Genomic DNA, 19,726 nt, shown 5'->3' on the forward strand with positions numbered 1-19,726 from the left:
CACTCTCACCACTCCTGTTTGACATAGTACTAGAAGTACTAGCCATTGCGATCAGACAAGAAGAAGAAATAAAAGGCATCCAAATTGGAAAAGAAGAAGTAAAACTGTCCTTATTTGCAGATGACATGACACTGTACGTAGAAAACCCTAACAACTCCATCAAAAACTTATTAGAGTTAATAAATGAATTTGGCAATGTAGCAGGATACAAAATTAACACCAAGAAATCTATGGCATTTCTATACACCAATCATGAACTTACAGAGAGAGAGACTAAAAAAGCAATAGGTAAAAGACCTATACACAGAAAACTACAGGACACTGAAAAAGGCGATAGAGGAAGACATAAACAGATGGAAGAACATGTCACGTTCATGGATTTCTAAAATCTACATCATCAAAATGTCCATACTACCCAAAGCAATCTATAAATTCAACACACTTCCCATTAAAATACCAATGGCATATTTCACAGATATAGAACGAACTCTCCAAAAATTCATCTGGGATAAAAAATGACCCCGAATAGCTGCAGCGATCCTGAGAAAGAAGAACAAAGTAGGTGGGATCTCAATACCAGATATCAAGCTGTATTTCAAAGCCACTGTTCTCAAAACTGCCTGGTACTGGCACAAGAAGAGACATATAGAGCAATGGAATAGAATAGAGAACCCAGAAATTGACCCAAACCACTATGCTCAATTAATATTTGACAAAGGAGGCATGAACATACAATGGAGTCAAGACAGTCTCTTCAATAAATGGTGTTGGGAAAATTGGACAGATATTTGCAAAAAAAATGAAACTAGATCACCAACTTACACCATACACAAGAGTAAACTCAAAATGGATAAAAGACCTAAACATAAGATGGAAAACGATAAAAATACTAGAGGAATCCACAGGCAGCAAAATCTTGAACATATGCTGAAGCAATTTCTTCATCACTGATACTGTTTCTAGGGCAATGGAAACTAAAGAGAAAATAAACAAATGGGACTACATCAAAATAAAAAGCTTTTTCACAGCAAAGGAAACCATCAACAAAACAACAAGAAAGCCCACTGCATGGGAGAACATATTTGCAAATGTTATCACTGATAAGAGTTTAATCTCAAACATTTACAGGTAGCTCATACAACTTAACTAAAGGAAGATGAATAACCCAATCAAAAAATTGGCAATGACCTAAATAGATACTTTTCGAAAGAAAAGAGAAGAAAGGCCAAAAGACATATGAAAACATGTTCAAAGTCACTAATCATCTGAGAGATACAAATCAAAACAACAATGGTGCACCATCTCACACCTGTTAGAATGGCTATCATCAACAAATCAACAAACGACAAGTGCTGGTGAGGATGTGGAGAAAAAGGAACCCTCGTGCACTCCTGGTGAGATTGCAGACTGGTGCAGCCTCTGTGGAGAACAGGATGGAGTTTCCTTAAAAAACAAAAAATGGAACTCCCATTTGACCCAGTGATCCCACTTCTAGGAATATATCCCAAGAAACTAGAAACACCAATCAGAAAGGATATATGCACCCCTATGTTCACAGCAGCACAATTCACCATAGCTAAGATTTGGAAATTCCCATTAGTAGATGAGTGGATTAAAACTGTGGTACATCTATACAATGGAATACTACGCTGCGCTAAAAAAGGAGTTCTTACCATTTGCAACAGCATGGATGGAACTGGAAAACATTATGCTAAGTGAAATAAGCCAGTCAGAGAAAGATAAATATCATGTGATCTCACTCATTTATGGAATATAATAAACGACATAAACTGATGAACAAAAACACATCCAGAGACAGAGAAGCATCGATCAGACTGTCAAATCTCAGAGGGAAGGTAGTGGAGGGTGGGGGTAAGGGAGAGAGATCAAAGGACTTATATGCAAGCATATAGGCCTAACCAATGGACACAGACAACAGCTGGGTGAGGGCATGAGTGGAGAGAATGGGGGGTAATGTGGGGATAAGGACACATATGTAATAACTTAATCAATAAAAAATGAATACAATATCTGAAATGAATCACTTGAAAGAATCAATAGCAGGTTAGATGAAGCAGAGTATTGAATCAGCAATTTAGAGGACAAACTAACAGTAAGCAGCCAAGCAGAGTATCAAAGAGAAAAGAGAGTTAAAAAAAATAAGGAAAGTCTACGGGAACCCTGGGACAACATCAATCACAAACATCCACTTCATAGGGGTACCAGAAGAAGAAAAGAATGAGCAAGAGATAGGGAACCTGTTTGAAGACATAATGGCTAAAAAGTTTCCTAACCTGGTGAAGGAAAAAGTTCAGGAAGCACAGAGAGTTCCAAACAAGATAAATCCAAAGAGGCTCACATCAAGACACATCATAATTAAAATTCTAAAGATTAAAGACAAATCCTAAAAATAGCAAGAGAAAAGCATTTAGTTACCTACAAAAAAACTCCCACAAGACTGTCAGCTGATTTCTCAAAAGACACACTTCAGACTAGAAAGGATTGACATGAAATAATCAAAGTGATGAAAAGCAAAGACCTACAATCAAAACTACTACTCTTTCAGCAAGGCTATCATTTAAAATGGAAAGTGAAATAAAAATCTTCCCAGACCAAAAAAAAAAGCAAGAGGAGTTTATAACTACCAAATCAGTATAGCAAGAAATGTTAAAGGGCTTGCTTTAAGAATAAGAAAGAAAAAAGAAATCAAGAGAGGGAGGAATATAGGTATAAATAATAAAATGTCAATAAATAAATACCTATCAATAATAACCTTAGATGTAATCAGATTAAATAGTGCAATCAAAAGAAAGAGGGTAGCTGACTGGATAAGAAAACAAGACCCATGTATATATACTGTCTACAAGAGACCCACATCAGAACAGAAGATACACACAGACTGAAAGCAAAGGGATAAAAAAATGTATTTCATGAAATGGAAATTATAAAAAAGTTGCAATAGCAATACTTACATCAGACAACATAGACTTCAAAACAAGTAGAAGGGAAATAAATAATAAAGACCAGAATGGAAATAAACAAAATAGGGTCTAAAAGAATCAATGAAATCAAGAGAAGTTTCTTTAAAAAGATAAACAAGACTGATAAGCCTTTAATCAGACTCATCAAGAAAAAAAGGAGAGAACCCAAATAAATAAAAGCAGAAATGAAAGAGAAGTAACAACTCACACCACAGAAATACAAAGGATTATAAGAAAAAACTACAATTATATGGCAACAAATTGGACATTCTGGAAGAAATTGATAAATTCCTAAAAAATACAATCTTCTAAGACTGAATCAAGAACAGACTGATTACAACTAACAATATCAAGAACAGCTAACAAAATCAAAGCAGTAATAATAATAACAATAATAAACTCTTAACCTACAGAAGTGCTGAATCAGATGGCTTCAGAGGTGAATTGGTGAATTTTACCAAATATCCGAAGAAAAATTAACACCTGCCTTTCTCAAACCATTCCAAAAATTTTAAGAGAAGGGAAGATTCCCAAGCTAATTTTATGAGGTCAGCATTATCCTGATTCCAAGACCAGATAAAAACACTACGAAGAAAGAAAATTATAGGCTAATATCTCTGATGAACATCAATGCAAAAATCCTCAACAAAAATTAGCAAACTGAATTCAGCATTACATTAAAAAGATCAGGTGGGACTTATTTCTGGGATGCAATAAATCAATATCTGAAAATCAATTGACTTGACACATCACATAAATAAAATGAAGGACAAAAATAATATGATTATTAATAGATGCAGGAAAAAAAACATTTGACAATATCCAACATTCATGTATGATAAAAATTCTCAGCAAAGTAGGAATAGAAAGAACATGCTTCAACATAATAAAGCCATATATGACAAATCTATCAGCCAACATCACACTCAACAGGGAAAAGCTAAAAGCATTTTCATTAATATCATGAATAAGACAGAGATGTCTATTTTCACCACTCTTATTCAACATAATACTCAAAGTCCTAGCCTCAGCAGTTAGATAAGAAGAGATAAAAGGCATCCAAATTGGAAAGGAAGCAGTAAAATTACTTGCAGATGATATGATAGAATATAGAGAGAATCCTAAAGATTCCACCAAAAAACTACTAGAACTGATAAATGAATTAAGTAGAGTAGCAGGATACAAAAATATTCAGAAGTTGGTGGTTGTGTTTTTATATACCAATAATGAACTATCAGAAAGAGAAACTAAGACAATAATCCCATTTACCATTGCAACAAAAAACAGTAACCCAGAAATGAATCTTGTCAAGAAGGTAAAAGACCGCCGAAACCGGTTTGGCTCAGTGGATAGAGCGTCGGCCTGCGGACTGAAAGGTCCCAGGTTCGATTCTGGTCAAGGGCATGTACCTGGGTTGCGGGCACATCCCCAGTAGGAGATGTGCAGGAGGCAGCTGATAGGTGTTTCTCTCTCATCGATGTTTCTGACTCTCTGTCTCTCTCCCTTCCTCTCTGTAAAAAATCAATAAAATATATTTTAAAAAAAAAAGAAGGTAAAAGACCTGTACTCAAAAAATTGTAAGACATTGAAGAAAGAAATTGAAGGAGATACAAATGAATGGAAGCATATATTGTGCTCATAGATATGAAGGGCTAACATTATTAAAATGTCCATACTACCCAAAGTAATCTATTCAGTGCAATTCCTATAAAAATACAAATGATATTTTTCACAAAACTAGAACAAATAACCCTAAAAATGTATTTGGAACCACAAAAGACCCCAAATAGCCATAGCAAATTTTAGAAAAAAGAATGAAGTTAGAGCTACCATGCTACCTCATATTAATCTATACTAGAAGGCAATTGTAATCAATACAGCATGATACCAGCATAAAAACAGACACATCAATCAATGGAACAGAATAGAAAGCCCAGAAATAAACCCACGCCTATATGACAAAGCAAGGAGGAACATACAATGAGGTAAAGACAGTCTATTCAATAAATGGTGCTGGGAAAATGGGACAGATACATGCAAAAAAATAAAACTTGATCACCTTCTTACATCATATACAAGAATAAACTCAAAATAAATTAAAGACTCAAAGTAAGACTCAAAACCATAAAAGTTGTACAAGAAAACATAGGCAGTAAAATCTGACATTTTTCTTTGTTTTCTATTATAAATACTTTATTTCAACTAGAAGATACAATCTCTCAGGGGTTTCATAGTTTAAAAAGGTACAATCACATCATGTAACTACATAAAAAAACAGTGCTGTAAATGGGACTTCCTGGCTTAGACATTTCTGCACAGGCTTTAGGGAATCTGCACACACAAGAAATTTTCCTTTGTTCCAATTAATTGTTCTTGTATGTAAGTTGCTTTCTATTCCAGTATATCCAGAGTGGTGAAATAATGAGGCCAGCTACATAGCCAAAGGTCGCCCCAAGCGTGCAGGAGATGGGCCACACCTGCCATGGCCTTTCCCAATTGAGTGGAATAGGAAAGGCTCCAAGCCATGTTCCTAGAAAACTAGAAATTGTGATGATCTAGAGACTATTCTCTCAAACAGATATAACTCCGTTTCTACTGAAAACTCTTAGCCATGCTTTGACATTTAGTCCTAACAAACACAAACAAGGTACAGTAGTAAAAGTAGACAAGATCACTGCAAGTAAAAGTTTCCAACACCAGCTCTATTAATGGTGCTTCATATAGAACAAAAACTACATGAAAGACGAAACAAGACATAAGAAAGTAGAAACAGCATTTCAAAAATCTGGTTACCTTGTATGATAATGAACTTATTTTAGTGGATGCATTTGGTTTCACCGCTAAATACAATACTAGATTGACGACAGTTACAAAAACAGAACAGATGCACAACCACATCAAGTGAGTTTCCAATATTGAGAAGTTCTCCAAGAAGATTGATGGAATGAAGATGCTTAGGATAATTGAGAATATGCATAAAAGATTGGTATACAGTAGTCTCTTGATATCACTATTTTTCATGGTGTTTCCTTGAGTGGCTAACTCTCCCGCCCGCCGAAGGGCAGGAGTTAAGATTTTTTTTTTTTAGCAGTTTCCTTTATTTATTTTTTATTGCTTAAAGTATTGCAAAGAGCATTACATATGTTTCCTTTCTCCCCCTTGACATTCCCCCAGTCTCCCCTACCCCCCCCCCAGTGTCTTGTGTCCACTGGTTATGCTTATATGCATGCATACAAGTCCTTCGGTTGATCTCTTACCCCCGCCCCCCCGCTTCTGTCCCCCAAAACTCCCCGGCCTTCCCACTGTAGTTTGACAGTCTGTTCCATGCTGCTCTGCCTCTGTATCTATTTTTGTTCATCAGTTTATAATGGTGTTTATTATCCATAAATGAGTGAGATCATGTGGTATTTTTCTTTCACTGACTGGCTTATTTCACTTAGCATAATGCTCTCTAGTTCCCTCCATGCTGTTGCAAATGGTAAGAATTCCTTCTTTCTTACAGGAGCATAGTATTCCATTCTGTAGATGTACCACAGTTTTCTAATCCATTCATCTGCTGATGGGCACTTAGACTGTTTCCAGATCTTCGCTATGGTAAATTGTGCTGCTATGAACATAGGGATGCATATATCCTTTCTGATTGGTGTTTCTGGTTTCTTGGGATATATTTCTAGAAGTGGGATCACTGGGTCAAGTGGGAGTTCCATTTTTAGTTTTTGGAGGAATCTCCATACAGTCTTCCATAGTGGCTGCACCATTCTGCATTCCCACCAGCAGTGCACGAGTGTTCCCTTTTCTCTGCATCCTCTCCAGCGCTTGTCATTTGTTGATGATAGCCATTCTGACAGGTGTGAGATGGTACAGCATTGTCGTTTTGATTTGCATCTCTCAGATGATTAGTGACTTTGAGCATGTTTTCATATGTCTCTTGGCTTTCTGAATGTCCTCTTTTGAAAAGTGTCTATTTAGGTTCTTTGCCCATTTTTTGATTGGATTGTTTATCTTCCTTTTGTTAAGTTGTATGAATTCCCTATAAATTTTGGAGATTAAACCCTTATCAGTGATAACATTGGCAAATATGTTCTCCCATGCAGTGGGCTTTCTTGTTTCGTTGATGGTTTCCTTTGCTGTGCAGAAGCTTTTTAATTTGATGTAGTCCCATTTGTTTATTTTCTCTTTAGTTTCCAATACCCTAGGAGCAGTATCAGTGAAGAAATTGCTTCAGCATATGTCTGAGATTTTGTTGTCTTTGGATTCCCCTAGTATTTTTATGGTTTCCAGTCTTACATTTAAGTCCTTTATCCATTTTGAGTTTATTTTTGTGTAACGTGTAAGCTGGTGGTCTAGTTTCATTTTTTTGCATGTATCTGTCCAATTTTCCCAACACCATTTATTGAAGAGACTGTCTTGACTCCATTGTATGTTCTTGCCTCCTTTGTCAAATATTAATTGAGCATATTGGTTCAGGTTGATTTCTGGGTTCTCTATTCTTTTCCATTGCTCTATATGTCTGTTTTTGTGCCAGTACCAGGCAGTTTTGAGAACAGTGGCTTTGTAATACAGCTTGATATCTGGTATTGAGATCCCACCTACTTTGTTCTTCTTTCTCAGGATCACTGCAGCTATTCAGGGTCTTTTTTTTATCCCAGATGAATATTTGGAGAGTTCGTTCTAGATCTGTGAAATATGCCATTGGTATTTTAATGGGAAGTGTGTTGAATTTATAGATTGCTTTGGGTAGTATGGTCATCTCGATGATGTAGATTTTAGAAATCCACAAACATGACATGTTCCTCCATCTGTCTATGTCTTCCTCTATCGCCCTTTTCAGTGTCCTGTAATTTTCTGCATATAGGTCTTTTACCTCCTTAGTTAAGTTTATTACTAGGTTTCTTAATTTTTGGTGTGATGGTAAATGGGATTGCTTTTTTAGTCTCTCTCTCTGTAAGTTCATGATTGGTGTATAGAAATACCATAGATTTCGTGGTGTTAATTTTGTATCCTGCTACATTGTCAAATTCATTTATCAAGTCTAATAGTTTTTTGATAAGTCATTAGGGTTTTTTATGTACAATATCATGTCATCTGCAAATAAGGACAGTTTTACTTCTTTTTTTCTAATTTGGATGCCTTTTATTTTTTCTTCTTGTCTAATTGCAATGGCTAGTGCTTCCAGTACTATGTCGAACAGGAGTGGAGAAGTGGGCATCCCTGTCTTGTTCCTGTTTTTAAGAGAAATGGTTTTAGTTTTTGCCCATTGAGTATAATGTTGGCAGTGGGTTTGTCATGTATGGCTTTTATGATGTTGAGGTATGACCCTTTTGTTCCTACCTTGCTGAGAGTTTTTATCAGAAATAGGTGTTGGATTTTGTCAAATGTTTTTCGGCATCAATTGATATGACTATGTGTTGTTTTTTTTCTCTCAGTTTGTTACACATCACGTTTATTTATTTGTGGATATTGTACAATCCTTGCATCCCTGGGATAAATCCTACTTGATCATGGTGTATGATCTTTCTGATGTACTGCTGAATCCTATTTGGTAAGATTCTGTTGAGGATTTTGGCATCTATGTTCATGAAGGATTTTGGCCTGTAATTCTCTTTCTTTGTGTTGTCTTTATCTGGTTTTGGTATTAGGGTGATGCTGGCTTCATAGAATGAGCTTGGAAGTGTTCATTCATCTTGGATTTTTTGGAATAGTCTGAGGAGGATAGGTTTTAGTTCTTCCTTGAATGTTTGGTAATACTTTCCTATGAAGCTGTCTGGTCCTGGGATTTTGTTTGCTGGAAGCTTTTTGATGACTGCTTCAATTTCTTCCATAGTTATTGGCCTATTGAGATTTCTAGATTCTTCCTGATTGAGTTTTGGAATGTTGTATTTTTCTAGGAATTTGTCCATTTCCTCCAGGTTGTCTAGTTTGTTGGAGTAGAATTGTTCATAGTATTATTTAACAATCATTTGTATTTCTGTGGAGTCTTTTGTTATTTCACCTCTATCATTTCTGATTTTGTTTATTTGGGTCCTCTCTCTTTGCTTCTTGGTGAGCCTGGCTAGAGGTTCATCAATCTTGTTTATCCTTTCAAAGAACCAGCTCTTGGTTTCATTGATCTTCTGTATTGTTTTTTTTTTGTTTGTTTTGTTTTGTTTGGTCTCTATGTTATTTATTTCTGCTCTGATCTTTATTATCTTCTTCCTTCTCCTGACTCTTGGCTTTTCTTGTTGCTCTCTTTCTATTTCTTTGAGATGTAGAGTTAGATGATTTACTACCATTTTTTCTTGATTTTTTTTGAGGTAGGCATGTAGAGCTATAAACTTCCCTCTCAGGACTGCTGTCATTGTGTCCCATAGGTTTTGGATTGTTGTGTTTTCATTGTCATTAGTTTCCAAGATGTTTTTAATTTATTCTTTTATCTCATTGGTAACCCAATCAATATTTAATAACATGCTATTCAGCTTCCAAGTGTTTGAGTGCTTTGGATTGTTTTTATTGTAGTTTATTTCTAATATTATGCCATTGTGATCAGAGAAGAATGCTTGGTATGATTTTAATCTTCTTGAATTTGGGGTGACTTTGCTTGTGACCCAATATGTGGTCGATTTTTTTTTTTTTTTTTGGCACATGCCTGGGGTGTGGGCGCAGTCCCCAGTAGAGGGCATGCAGTAGACAGCCAGCCAATGATTCTCTCTCATCATTTTTTTTAATTTATTGCTTAAAGTATTACAAAGGGTATTACATATGTGTCCATTTTATCCCCCTTCCCTAGACAGTCCCCTAGCCTCCCCTATCCCCCAGTGTCTTATGTCCATTGGTTATGCTTATATGCATGCATACAAGTCCTTTAGTTGATCTCTTACCCACCTAACTCCTGCCCCCAAACCCTCCCTGGCCTTCCCACTGCAGTTTGACAATCTGTTTGAGGCAGCTCTGCCTCTGTATCTATTATTGTTCAAAAGTTTATAATGGTCTCTATTATCCATGAATGAGTGAGATCATGTGGTATTTTTCCTTCACTGACTGGCTTATTTCACTTAGCATAATGCTCTCCAGTACCATCCATGCCGTTGCAAATGGTAAGAGTTCCTTCTTTTTTACAGCAGCATAGTATTCCATCGTGTAGATGTACCACAGTTTTCTAAACCATTCATCTACTGATGGGCACTTAGGCTGTTTCCAGATCTTAGCTATGGTGAATTGTGCTGCTATGAACATAGGGGTGCATATATCCTTTCTGATTGGTGTTTCTGGTTTCTTGGGATATATTCCTAGAAGTGGGATCACACGGTCAAGTGGGAGTTCCATTTTTAGTTTTTGGAGGAATCTCCATACAGTCTTCCATAGTGGCTGCACCATTCTGCATTCCCACCAGCAGTGCACGAGTGTTCCCTTTTCTCTGCATCCTCTCCAGCGCTTGTCATTTGTTGATGATAGCCATTCTGACAGGTGTGAGATGGTACAGCATTGTCGTTTTGATTTGCATCTCTCAGATGATTAGTGACTTTGAGCATGTTTTCATATGTCTCTTGGCTTCCTGAATGTCCTCTTTTGAAAGGTGTCTATTTAGGTCCTTTGCCCATTTTTTGATTGGATTGTTTATCTTCCTTTTGTTAAGTTGTATGAGTTCCCTATAAATTTTGGAGATTAGGCCCTTATCAGATATGACATTGGCAAATATGTTTTCCCACACTGTGGGTTTTCTCGTTGTTTTGTTGATGGTTTCTTTTGCTGTGCAGAACCTTTTTATTTTGATATAGTCCAATTTGTTCATTTTTTCTTTAGTTTCAGGTGCTTTAGGAGCTGTATCAGTGAAGAAATTGCTTCGGCATATGTCTGAGATTTTGTTGCCTTTGGATTCTTCTAGAATTTTTATGGTTTCCTGTCGTACATTTAAGTCCTTTATCCATTTTGAGTTTATTTTTGTGTATGGTGTAAGTTGGTGGTCTGGTTTCATTTTCTTGCATATATCTGTCCAATTTTCCCAACATCATTTATTGAAGAGACTATCTTGGCTCCATTGTATGTTCTTGCCTCCTTTGTCAAATATTAATTGAGCATATTGGTTCGGGCCGATTTCTGGGCTATCTATTCTATTCCATTGATCTATATGCCTGTTCTTGTGCCAGTACCAGGCAGTTTTGAGAACAGTGGCTTTGTAATACAGCTTGATATCTGGTCTTGAGATCCCACCTACTTTGGTCTTTCTCAGGATTGATGCAGCTATTCAGGTTCTTTTTTTATTCCAGGTGAATTTTTGGAGAGTTCGTTCTAGACCTCTGAAGTATGCCGTTGGTATTTTAATGGGAAGTGCATTGAATTTATAGATTGCTTTGGGTAGTATGGACATTTTAATGATGTTGATTCTACCAATCCATGAACACGGTATGTTCTTCCATCTGTTTATGTCTTCCTCTATATCTTTTTTCAACGTCCTGTAGTTTTCTGAGTAGAGGTCTTTTACCTCTTTAGTTAAGTTCATTCCTAGGTAGCTTATTTTTTTTGGTGCGATGGTAAACGGGGTTGTTTTTATAATCTCTCTTTCTGAAAGTTCACTATTGGTGTATAGAAATGCCTCAGATTTCTTGGGGTTAATTTTGTATCCTGCTACATTGCCAAATTCATGTAGTAAGTCTAGTAACTTTTTGATGGAGTCTCTAGGGTTTTGTATGTATAATATCATGTCATCTGCAAATAAGGACAGTTTTACTTCCTCTTTTCCAATTTGGATGCCTTTTATTTCTTCTTCTTGCCGAATTGCAATGGCTAACACTTCCAGTACTATGTTGAACTGGAGTGGTGAGAGTGGGCATCCCTGTCTTGTTCCTGTTCTTAGGGGAAATGGTGTTAGTTTTTGTCCATTGAGTATAATGTTGGCTGTGGGCCTGTCATATATGGCTTTTATTATGTTGAGGTATGATCCTTCTACTCCCACCTTGCTGAGAGCTTTTATCAAAAATGGGTGTTGAATTTTGTCAAATGCTTTTTCTGCATCAATTGATATGACCATGTGGTTTTTTTCTTTCAATTTGTTTATATGATGTATCACGTTTATTGATTTGCGGATATTGTACCATCCTTGCATCCCTGGGATAAATCCTACTTGGTCATGGTGTATGATCTTTCTGATGTACTGCTGGATCCGATTTGCTAAGATTTTGTTGAGGATTTTGGCATCTATGTTCATGAGGGATATTGGCCTGTAATTCTCTTTCATTGTGTTGTCTTTACCTGGTTTTGGTATTAGGGTGATGCTGGCTTCATAGAATGAGCTTGGAAGTGTTCCTTCCTCTTGAATTTTTTGGAATAGTCCGAGAAGGATAGGTTTTAGTTCTTCCTTGAATGTTTGGTAAAACTCCCCTGTGAAGCCGTCTGATCCTGGGCTTTTGTTTGATGGAAGCTTTTTGATGACTGCTTCAATTTCTTCCATAGTTATTGGCCTGCTGAGATTTTTAGATTCTTCCTGATTGAGTTTTGGAATGTTGTATTTTTCTAGGAATTTGTCCATTTCCTCCATGTTGTCTAGTTTGTAGGAGTAGAGCTGTCCGTAGTAATTTTTAACAATCATTTGTATTTCTGTGGGGTCTGTTGTTACTTTGCCTCTATCATTTCTGATTTTGTTTATTTGGGTCCTCTCTCTTTGCTTCTTGGTGAGTCTGGCTAGAGGTTTGCCAATCTTGTTTATCCTTTCAAAGACCAGTTCTTGTTTTCATTGATTTTCTGTATTGTTTTTTTGGTCTCTATGTCATTTATTTCTGCTCTAATCTTTATTATCTCCTTCCTTCTGCTCACTCTGGGGTTTTCTTGTTGCTCTCTTTCTAATTATTTGAGTTGTAGAGTTAGATGATTTACTACCATTTTTTCTTGTTTTTTGAGATAGGCCTGTAGAGCTATAAACTTCCCTCTCAGGACTGCTTTCATTGTGTCCCATAGGTTTTGGATTGTTGTGTTATCATTGTCATTAGTTTCCAGGATGTTTCGAATTTCTTCTTTGATTTCATGGGTAACCCAATCAATATTTAATAGCATGCTATTCAGCTTCCAGGTGTTTGAGTATTTTGGGTTGTTTTTATTGTAGTTTATTTCTAATATTATGCCATCGTGATCTGCGAAGACGCTTTTTATGATTTCAATCTTCTTGAATTTGGGGATAATTTGCTTGTGACCCAATATATGGTCTATTTTTGAATATATCCCATGAGCATTTGAGTAGAATGTATATTCCGTGGCATTGGGGTGAAGTGTTCTGAAGATGTCTATTAAGTCTATCTGATCTAGTGAGTCATTTAGGATTGCTGTATCTTTGCTGATTGTTTGTCTAGAGGACTTATCCAGTGCTGTCAGTGGTGTATTAAAGTCTCCTACTATGATTGTATTGTTGTCGATCTCTCCTTTGATATCTTCCAGGAGTTTTTTTATGAATTTGGATGCTCCTGCATTGGGTGCATATATGTTTACCAGGGTTATATCTTCTTGTTGTATTGATCCCTTTAGTATTATGAAGTGGCCTTCCTTATCTCTTGTTATGGCCTTCACTTTGAGGTCTATTTTATCCGATATAAGTATTGCTACCCCAGCTTTCTTTTCCTTTCCATTTGCCTGAAAGATATTTTTCCATCCTTTCACTTTCAGTCTGTGTGAGTCCCTTCTAATGAGGTGGGTTTCTTGTAGACAGAAGATGTATGGGTAATGTTTTTTTATCCATTCAGCGACTCGATGTCTTTTGGTTGGAGCATTTAGTCCGTTTACGTTTAAAGTTATTATTGTAAGGTACTTGTTTGTAGCCATTTCTTTTTGTGTGTGGCTGTTTTCTTTCTGAGCTTTATATTTCTTCTTTTTATACCAGTCCCTTTAGCATTCCTTGCATTGCTGGCTTGGTGGTGATAAACTCCCTTAGCCTTTTTTTTTGTCTGTGAAGCTTCTTACATCCCCTTCAAGTTTGAATGATAGCCTTGCTGGATAGAGTATTCTTGGATTCAGTCCTTTGCTTTGCATCACTTTTGAAATTTCCGTCCATTCTTTTCTGGCCTGATGTGTTTCTGTTGAGAAATCATTTGACATCTAATGGGAGATCCCTTGTATGTAACTTTCCGTCTCTCTCTTGCAGCCTGTAAGATTCTCTCTTTGTCCTGAACATTTGCCATGGTAATTATGATGTGTCTTGGTGTGGGTCTTTTCAGGTTCACCTTGTTTGGGACTCTCTGGGCTTGTGTGACTTTTTTCTTCCCCACCTCAGGGAAGTTTTCTGATATTATTTCTTTGAATAGGTTTTCTAATCCTTGTTCATCCTTCTGTTGTTCTGGTACCCCAATTATTCGTATGTTGTTTCGTTTCATGTTGTCCCAAAGCTCCCTTAGGCTCTCCTCCTGTCTTTTAATTTTTTTCTCCAATTGCAGTACATTTTGGGTGTGTTTTGCTTCCTTGTCTTCTAATTCACTAATTCGGTCCTCCGCTTCTCCTAGTCTACTGTTGATACTTTCAATGGAGTTTTTCATTGCAGCTATATCAGTCTTCATTTATTCTTGGGTCTTACTTAAGTTGTTGATTTTATCATCTGTTTCTTATAGCTTCTTCCATATGTTATCGATTTTTTCATCTGTTTCTTCTTGCTTCTTGCAGAGGTTGTCTCCATCCGGTTTATGCACTCTAGGACCCTTATTCTGAATTCTTTTTCTGTCATGTTGCATGCCTCTGTATTACTTAACTGCTTTTCTGGAGAGTCCTCCTTCTCTTTCCTTTGGGGGTTTCTTTGTCTACCCATGTTTGGTCTCACTGACATATCTAGACATTGAGTTATTCAGTGGTTGCTCCCTTGGTGGCAGTGACTCCTTGGTCTGTGGTTGCTCTTTGGGCGGTTGCGGTAGCAGCTTCTCTTCAGTTGGTAGCATCTCCTCTGGTGGGTTCTGTTCACAGCTGTGGTGGCTCTTCTGGCTGCTGGGGCGAGGTTTCACGTACAGCTGCTGTTCCTCAGACAGAGGGTGTGGTGCTCCGGAGGCTGCTGTGCTTGGATCTGCTGCGTTGATTTAAAGGCACAAAATACAACACAACAAGGCACCACGTACCAGGCACTATACACAAATATATTCACGATATTAATAACCCCAAATAAAGGTGACCACCCGAATTAAGAGAATTAGGGGATAAGGAAGAAGGAAGAGAAAAATAAAAGAGAAAAAAGAAAAGAAAAGTAGGGACCAAAAAAAAGGAGTGCAAAAATGAAATTGGGTAAAAGGAGGGGGAAAAATAAAAGCCAGAAAAGGAAAGAAAAGAAAAAAAAGGAGCGAAAAGAGAGAATGAAGTGGAAGAGGGTAAGAGTCTTTTTATATGAGGAGAATACTCCTATAGAACAGTCATTAATCCCAACAAATTCCAGCAACAGCTCCTTGGAGATGAATGCAAACTAGAAACAACCAATAATATAATGATGAAAATAGAATGGAGAACACTAAACCCAAAATAAAATAAAGAGAAAAAAAATGGCACTTTAAAAAATGGTAAAATGGTAGCAGTAATAATACTGGTTAAAAATAAGAAGGTAGTAATTAAAAGGGTAAGATCAGGTGATGGAAAAATAAGAAAAAAAAGAAAAGAAAAAAAGAAGAAGAAAAAAAAAGAAAAAAAATTGGTTTCTTAGTTAAAAGGTGAAAAAAGAAAAAAAAAATTGCAGTAGTGAAGGTCCTTCGGTTCTTCTATTCTTCAATGTGGCTCGCCTTAGAACTGCCAGGTATTCAGGAGAGTGTTGCGTTTCCCTGTGATACACTGTTCCTCTGTGTTGTAAACCACAGTCCTTATTTTAAAGCAGGCTGCATTTGTTTCCCAGACTGCCTTATTTTGTGTTTAGCAAAGAGTCAGTTTGTGGGTCAGCCTCTGGGTGACAGTGTTCTGGGGTTGGCCTCTGATGCTATAGGGCCTCTCTGTCCCGTGGAAGTTCACTGCCCAGAGCTGGCTGCATAATAGTTAGTTACCGGTGCTGTGTTGTTGCTGGGATTCGTGGTCTATTTTTGAAAATGTCCCATGTGCACTTGAGAAGAATGTATATTCGTCGGCTTTGGGGTGAAATTTTCTGAAGATGTCAATTAAGTCCATCTGGTCTAGTGAGTCATTTAGGATTGCTGTTTTCTTTGCTGATTTTTTGTCTAGAGGATTTATCCAGTGATGACAGTGGTGTATTAAAGTCCCCTACTATGATTGTATTGTCGACCTCTCCCTTGATATCTTCCAAGAGCTTTTTTTATGTATTTGGGTGCTCCTGCATTGGGTGCATATATGTTTATCAGGGTTATATCCTCTTGTTGTATCTATCCTTTTAGTATTATGAAGTGGCCTTCCATATCTCTTGTTATGGCCTTCACTTTGAGGTCTATTTTGTCCGATATATGTATTGCTACCCAGCTTTTTTTTCATTTCCATTTGCCTGAAAGATATTTTTCCATCCCTTCACTTTCATTCTGTGTGGGTCCCTTCTTCTGAATTGGGTCTCTTGTTAGCAGCAAATGTATGAGTCATGTTTATTTTTATCCATTCAGCCACTTGATGTATTTTGATTGGAGCATTTAGTCCATTTACATTTAAAGTTATTATTGAAAGGCACTTGTTTGTAACTATTTTTATTTTTCATCCTTTTTTTCTTTCTTAGCTTTTTATTTTTATTTTTACACCAGTCCCTTTAGCATTTCTTGCATTTCTGTGTTGGTAGTGATAATCTCCCTTAGCCTTATCTGTCTGTGAAGCTTCTTATTTCCCCTTCAATTGTGAATAATAGCCTTGCTGGATAGAGTATTCTTGGATTCAGTCCCTTGCTTTGAATCACTTTGGAAATTTCTGTCCATTCTTTTCTGCCCTGATGTGTTTCTGTTGAGAAATCATTTGATAATCTAATGGGAGATCCCCTGTATGTAACATTCCGTCTCTCTCTTGCAGCCTGTAAGATTCTCTCTTTGTCCTGAACATTTGCCATGGTAATTATGATGTGTCTTGGTGTGGGTCTTTTCGGGTTCACCTTGTTTGGGACTCTCTGTGCTTGTGTGACTTTTTTCTTCCCCACCTCAGGGAAGTTTTCTGACATTATTTCTTCAAATAGGTTTTCTAACCCTTGTTCCTCTTCCTGTTGTTCTGGCACCCCTATTATTCATATGTTGCTTCATTTCATATTTTCCCATAGCTCCCTTAGGCTCTCTTCTTGTCTTTTAATTTTTTTCTCCAATTGCAGTTCAGTTTGTGTGTGTTTTGCCCCCCTGTCTTCTAATTCGCTAATTCGGTCCTCTGCTTCTTGTAGTCTACTGTTGTAACTTTCCAAGGTGTTTTTTATTGCAGCTATATCACTCTTTATTTCTTCTTCTTCTTTTTATTTTGAAGGAAGAGGAAAACTTTATTGAGACCCAGAAGAGAGATGTTGGCACCAACAAATTCAACGGTGCTCATGGAAGGCTCCGCCCAGGGAGCTCTTTAGTTATTGATTTTTTTCATCCATTTCTTCTTGATTCTTACATAAGTTGTCGATATTTTCCTCCAAGTGTTTTATGCATTCTAGGACCCTTAGTCTGTATTCTTTTCCTGACATATTGCATGCCTCTGTTTCACCTAACTGCTTTTCTGGCGATTCTTCCTTTTCTTTCCTTTGGGAGTTTCTTTGTCTACCCATTTTTGGTCTCACCGACTGATCTAGTTGTCGAGTCATGCAGGGGCTGCTCCTTGGGTGGCAGTGGTTCCTCGGGCTGCAGTTTCTCAAGTGGTTGCAGTAGTGGCTGCTCCTCAGTTGGTATTGGCTCCTTTGGTGGGTGCTGTTCGCAGCAATGGTGTCTCCTCTGGCTGGTAGGTGAGGCTGCTCGCACAGCTGCTGTTGGGGGCCAGATGTAAGCTGGCAAGATCCTTGCACCTAAAGGGGCTAGCAAGGCTGGGACCCTTACCCACACAGTTTTTCCAGACTTGTTTGGATGGCGATTATCAATAGAATGAGAGCAACATTTGTAGAATAATAACAGCCTTTCATGGCTTACCAAGAAGTCTGTAACTATTTACTGAGATATGGTGTACTGAGAACTTCTCCTTCTGTTCTTTCCCTCCCTTAGAGATTAAGAGGAACAAAGAATACATTCCTCTTGACAGACCTTCTATTCAGTGTCTTGTGTATAAAAGGCGTTAGGTGCCTAATAAATTTGCTGTCGTTCCTCGAATGAGCTGCCGTCCACCCGATCCCGCTCTCCTGTCTTTCTTTCTTTTCTCAATTCCCACCTCCCTGCCTCAGCCTGGCTCAACTTGTCAGGCTGGCCCTGACAAGCTGCTGTTCCTTGTACAGGGTTGGGCTGATCACAAGGCTGCTGCTCTTCAGGTGGGGGTGGCTGAGCACGGCTGCTGCTCCTTGGACAGGAGCAGGCTGTTCATGTGGCTTCTGCTCCTCGGATGGGCACGGACTGCTCACATGGCTGCTGCTCCTTGGATCAGGGCTGGCCGCATGCTGCTGCTGTTCCTCAGATGGGGCGGGCTGCTTGTGAGGCTGCCGCTCTTTGGACAGGGGCAGGTTGTTTACAGGGCTACTGCTCCTTGTATGAGTGCGTACTGCTCGCGCAGCTGCTGCTCCTCAGATGGGGAATGGGCTGCTTGCGTGACTGCTACTCCTTGGGAGGGGGTGAGCTGCATGTGTGGCTGTTGCTCCTCAGATGCGGGTGGGATGCTCACCCAGCTGCTGCTCATCAGACAGGTGCAGACTGCGTGTGGCTGCTGCTCCTTGGACCAGTGTGGGCTGCGCAGGGCTGCTGCTACTTAGATGTGGTCAGTCTGTCTGTTCATGTGGCTGCTACTCCTCAGACAGGGGCAAGCTGCTCAGGCAGCTGCTGCTCCTTGAGCCAGAGTGAGCTGCATGTGTGGCTGCTGCACCTCATACAGGGGCTGTCTGCTCGTGTGGCTGCTGCTCCTCAGACGGGAGATGGGCTGCTTGCGTGGCTGCTTCTCTTCGGGAGGGCGCGAGCTGCACATGTGTCTGCTGCTCCTCAGATGGGGGCAGGCCACTCACCCAACTGCTGCTCGTCGGACAGGTGCAGGCTGTGTGTGTCTGCTGCTTCTCAGACCAGTGTGGACTGCGCTGGGCTGCCGCTCATTAGATGTGGGTGGTCTGATCATGTGGCTGTTGCTCCTCGGCCTGGGGGAGGCTGCTCAGGTGGCTACTGCTCCTTGAATGGGAGCGGGCTGGTTGTGGCAATGCTGTTCCTCATATGGGTATGGGCTGCTCACACCACTGCTGCTCCTCGTATGGGGACAGGCTGCTTGTGCAGCTGCTGCTCCTTGGATGGGGGCAGGTTTCTCGCACACCTACTGCTCCTCAGACAGGAGGAGGGTGTGGCTGCACAGCTGCTGCTCCTCAGATGGTAGCTGGCTGCATGGGGCTGCCACTCCTCAATTGTGTGCAGGCTGCTTGTGTGGCTGCTGGTCCTCAGACGGGGCAGGATGCTCACATGGTTGCTGCTCCTCAGATGAGGGAGAGGGATGCTCACACAGCTGACAGCTGCTGTTCCTTGGGCAGGGGCAGGCCATGTGAGGCTTCTGCTCTTAGTCCTAGGGCAGGCAGCTCGTGGGGCTGCTGCTCCTTGGACAGGAGTGGGCTGCTCACGTGTCTGCTCTTTTTGTGGTTGCAGTGCCCTGGGCTAAGGTGTTGGGCCGGTCGGGGGGAACACGCTTCAGAACTCACAGGAGCCTGAGCCCAAGGTGGCTAGAGACTTGTTGACCGTGGGACCCCAGCTGAGGTAGCAGTTCCCTGG

At 39.2% G+C, this 19,726-nt stretch overlaps 1 pseudogene across 1 annotated transcript; it reads right to left on the reverse strand.

Annotated features, from left to right (window-relative positions):
• Positions 1-5,344: 5,344 nt before the first annotated feature.
• On the reverse strand, positions 5,345-6,008 carry LOC308513413 (phosphatidylinositol-glycan biosynthesis class F protein-like; annotated as a pseudogene). The gene has a single exon. The product of its transcript is annotated as a phosphatidylinositol-glycan biosynthesis class F protein-like (transcript).
• Positions 6,009-19,726: the final 13,718 nt, after the last annotated feature.

The sequence above is a fragment of the Myotis nattereri genome (assembly GCF_964212035.1).
Source record: "Myotis nattereri genome assembly, chromosome: 1".
Lineage (NCBI taxonomy): Eukaryota > Metazoa > Chordata > Mammalia > Chiroptera > Vespertilionidae > Myotis > Myotis nattereri.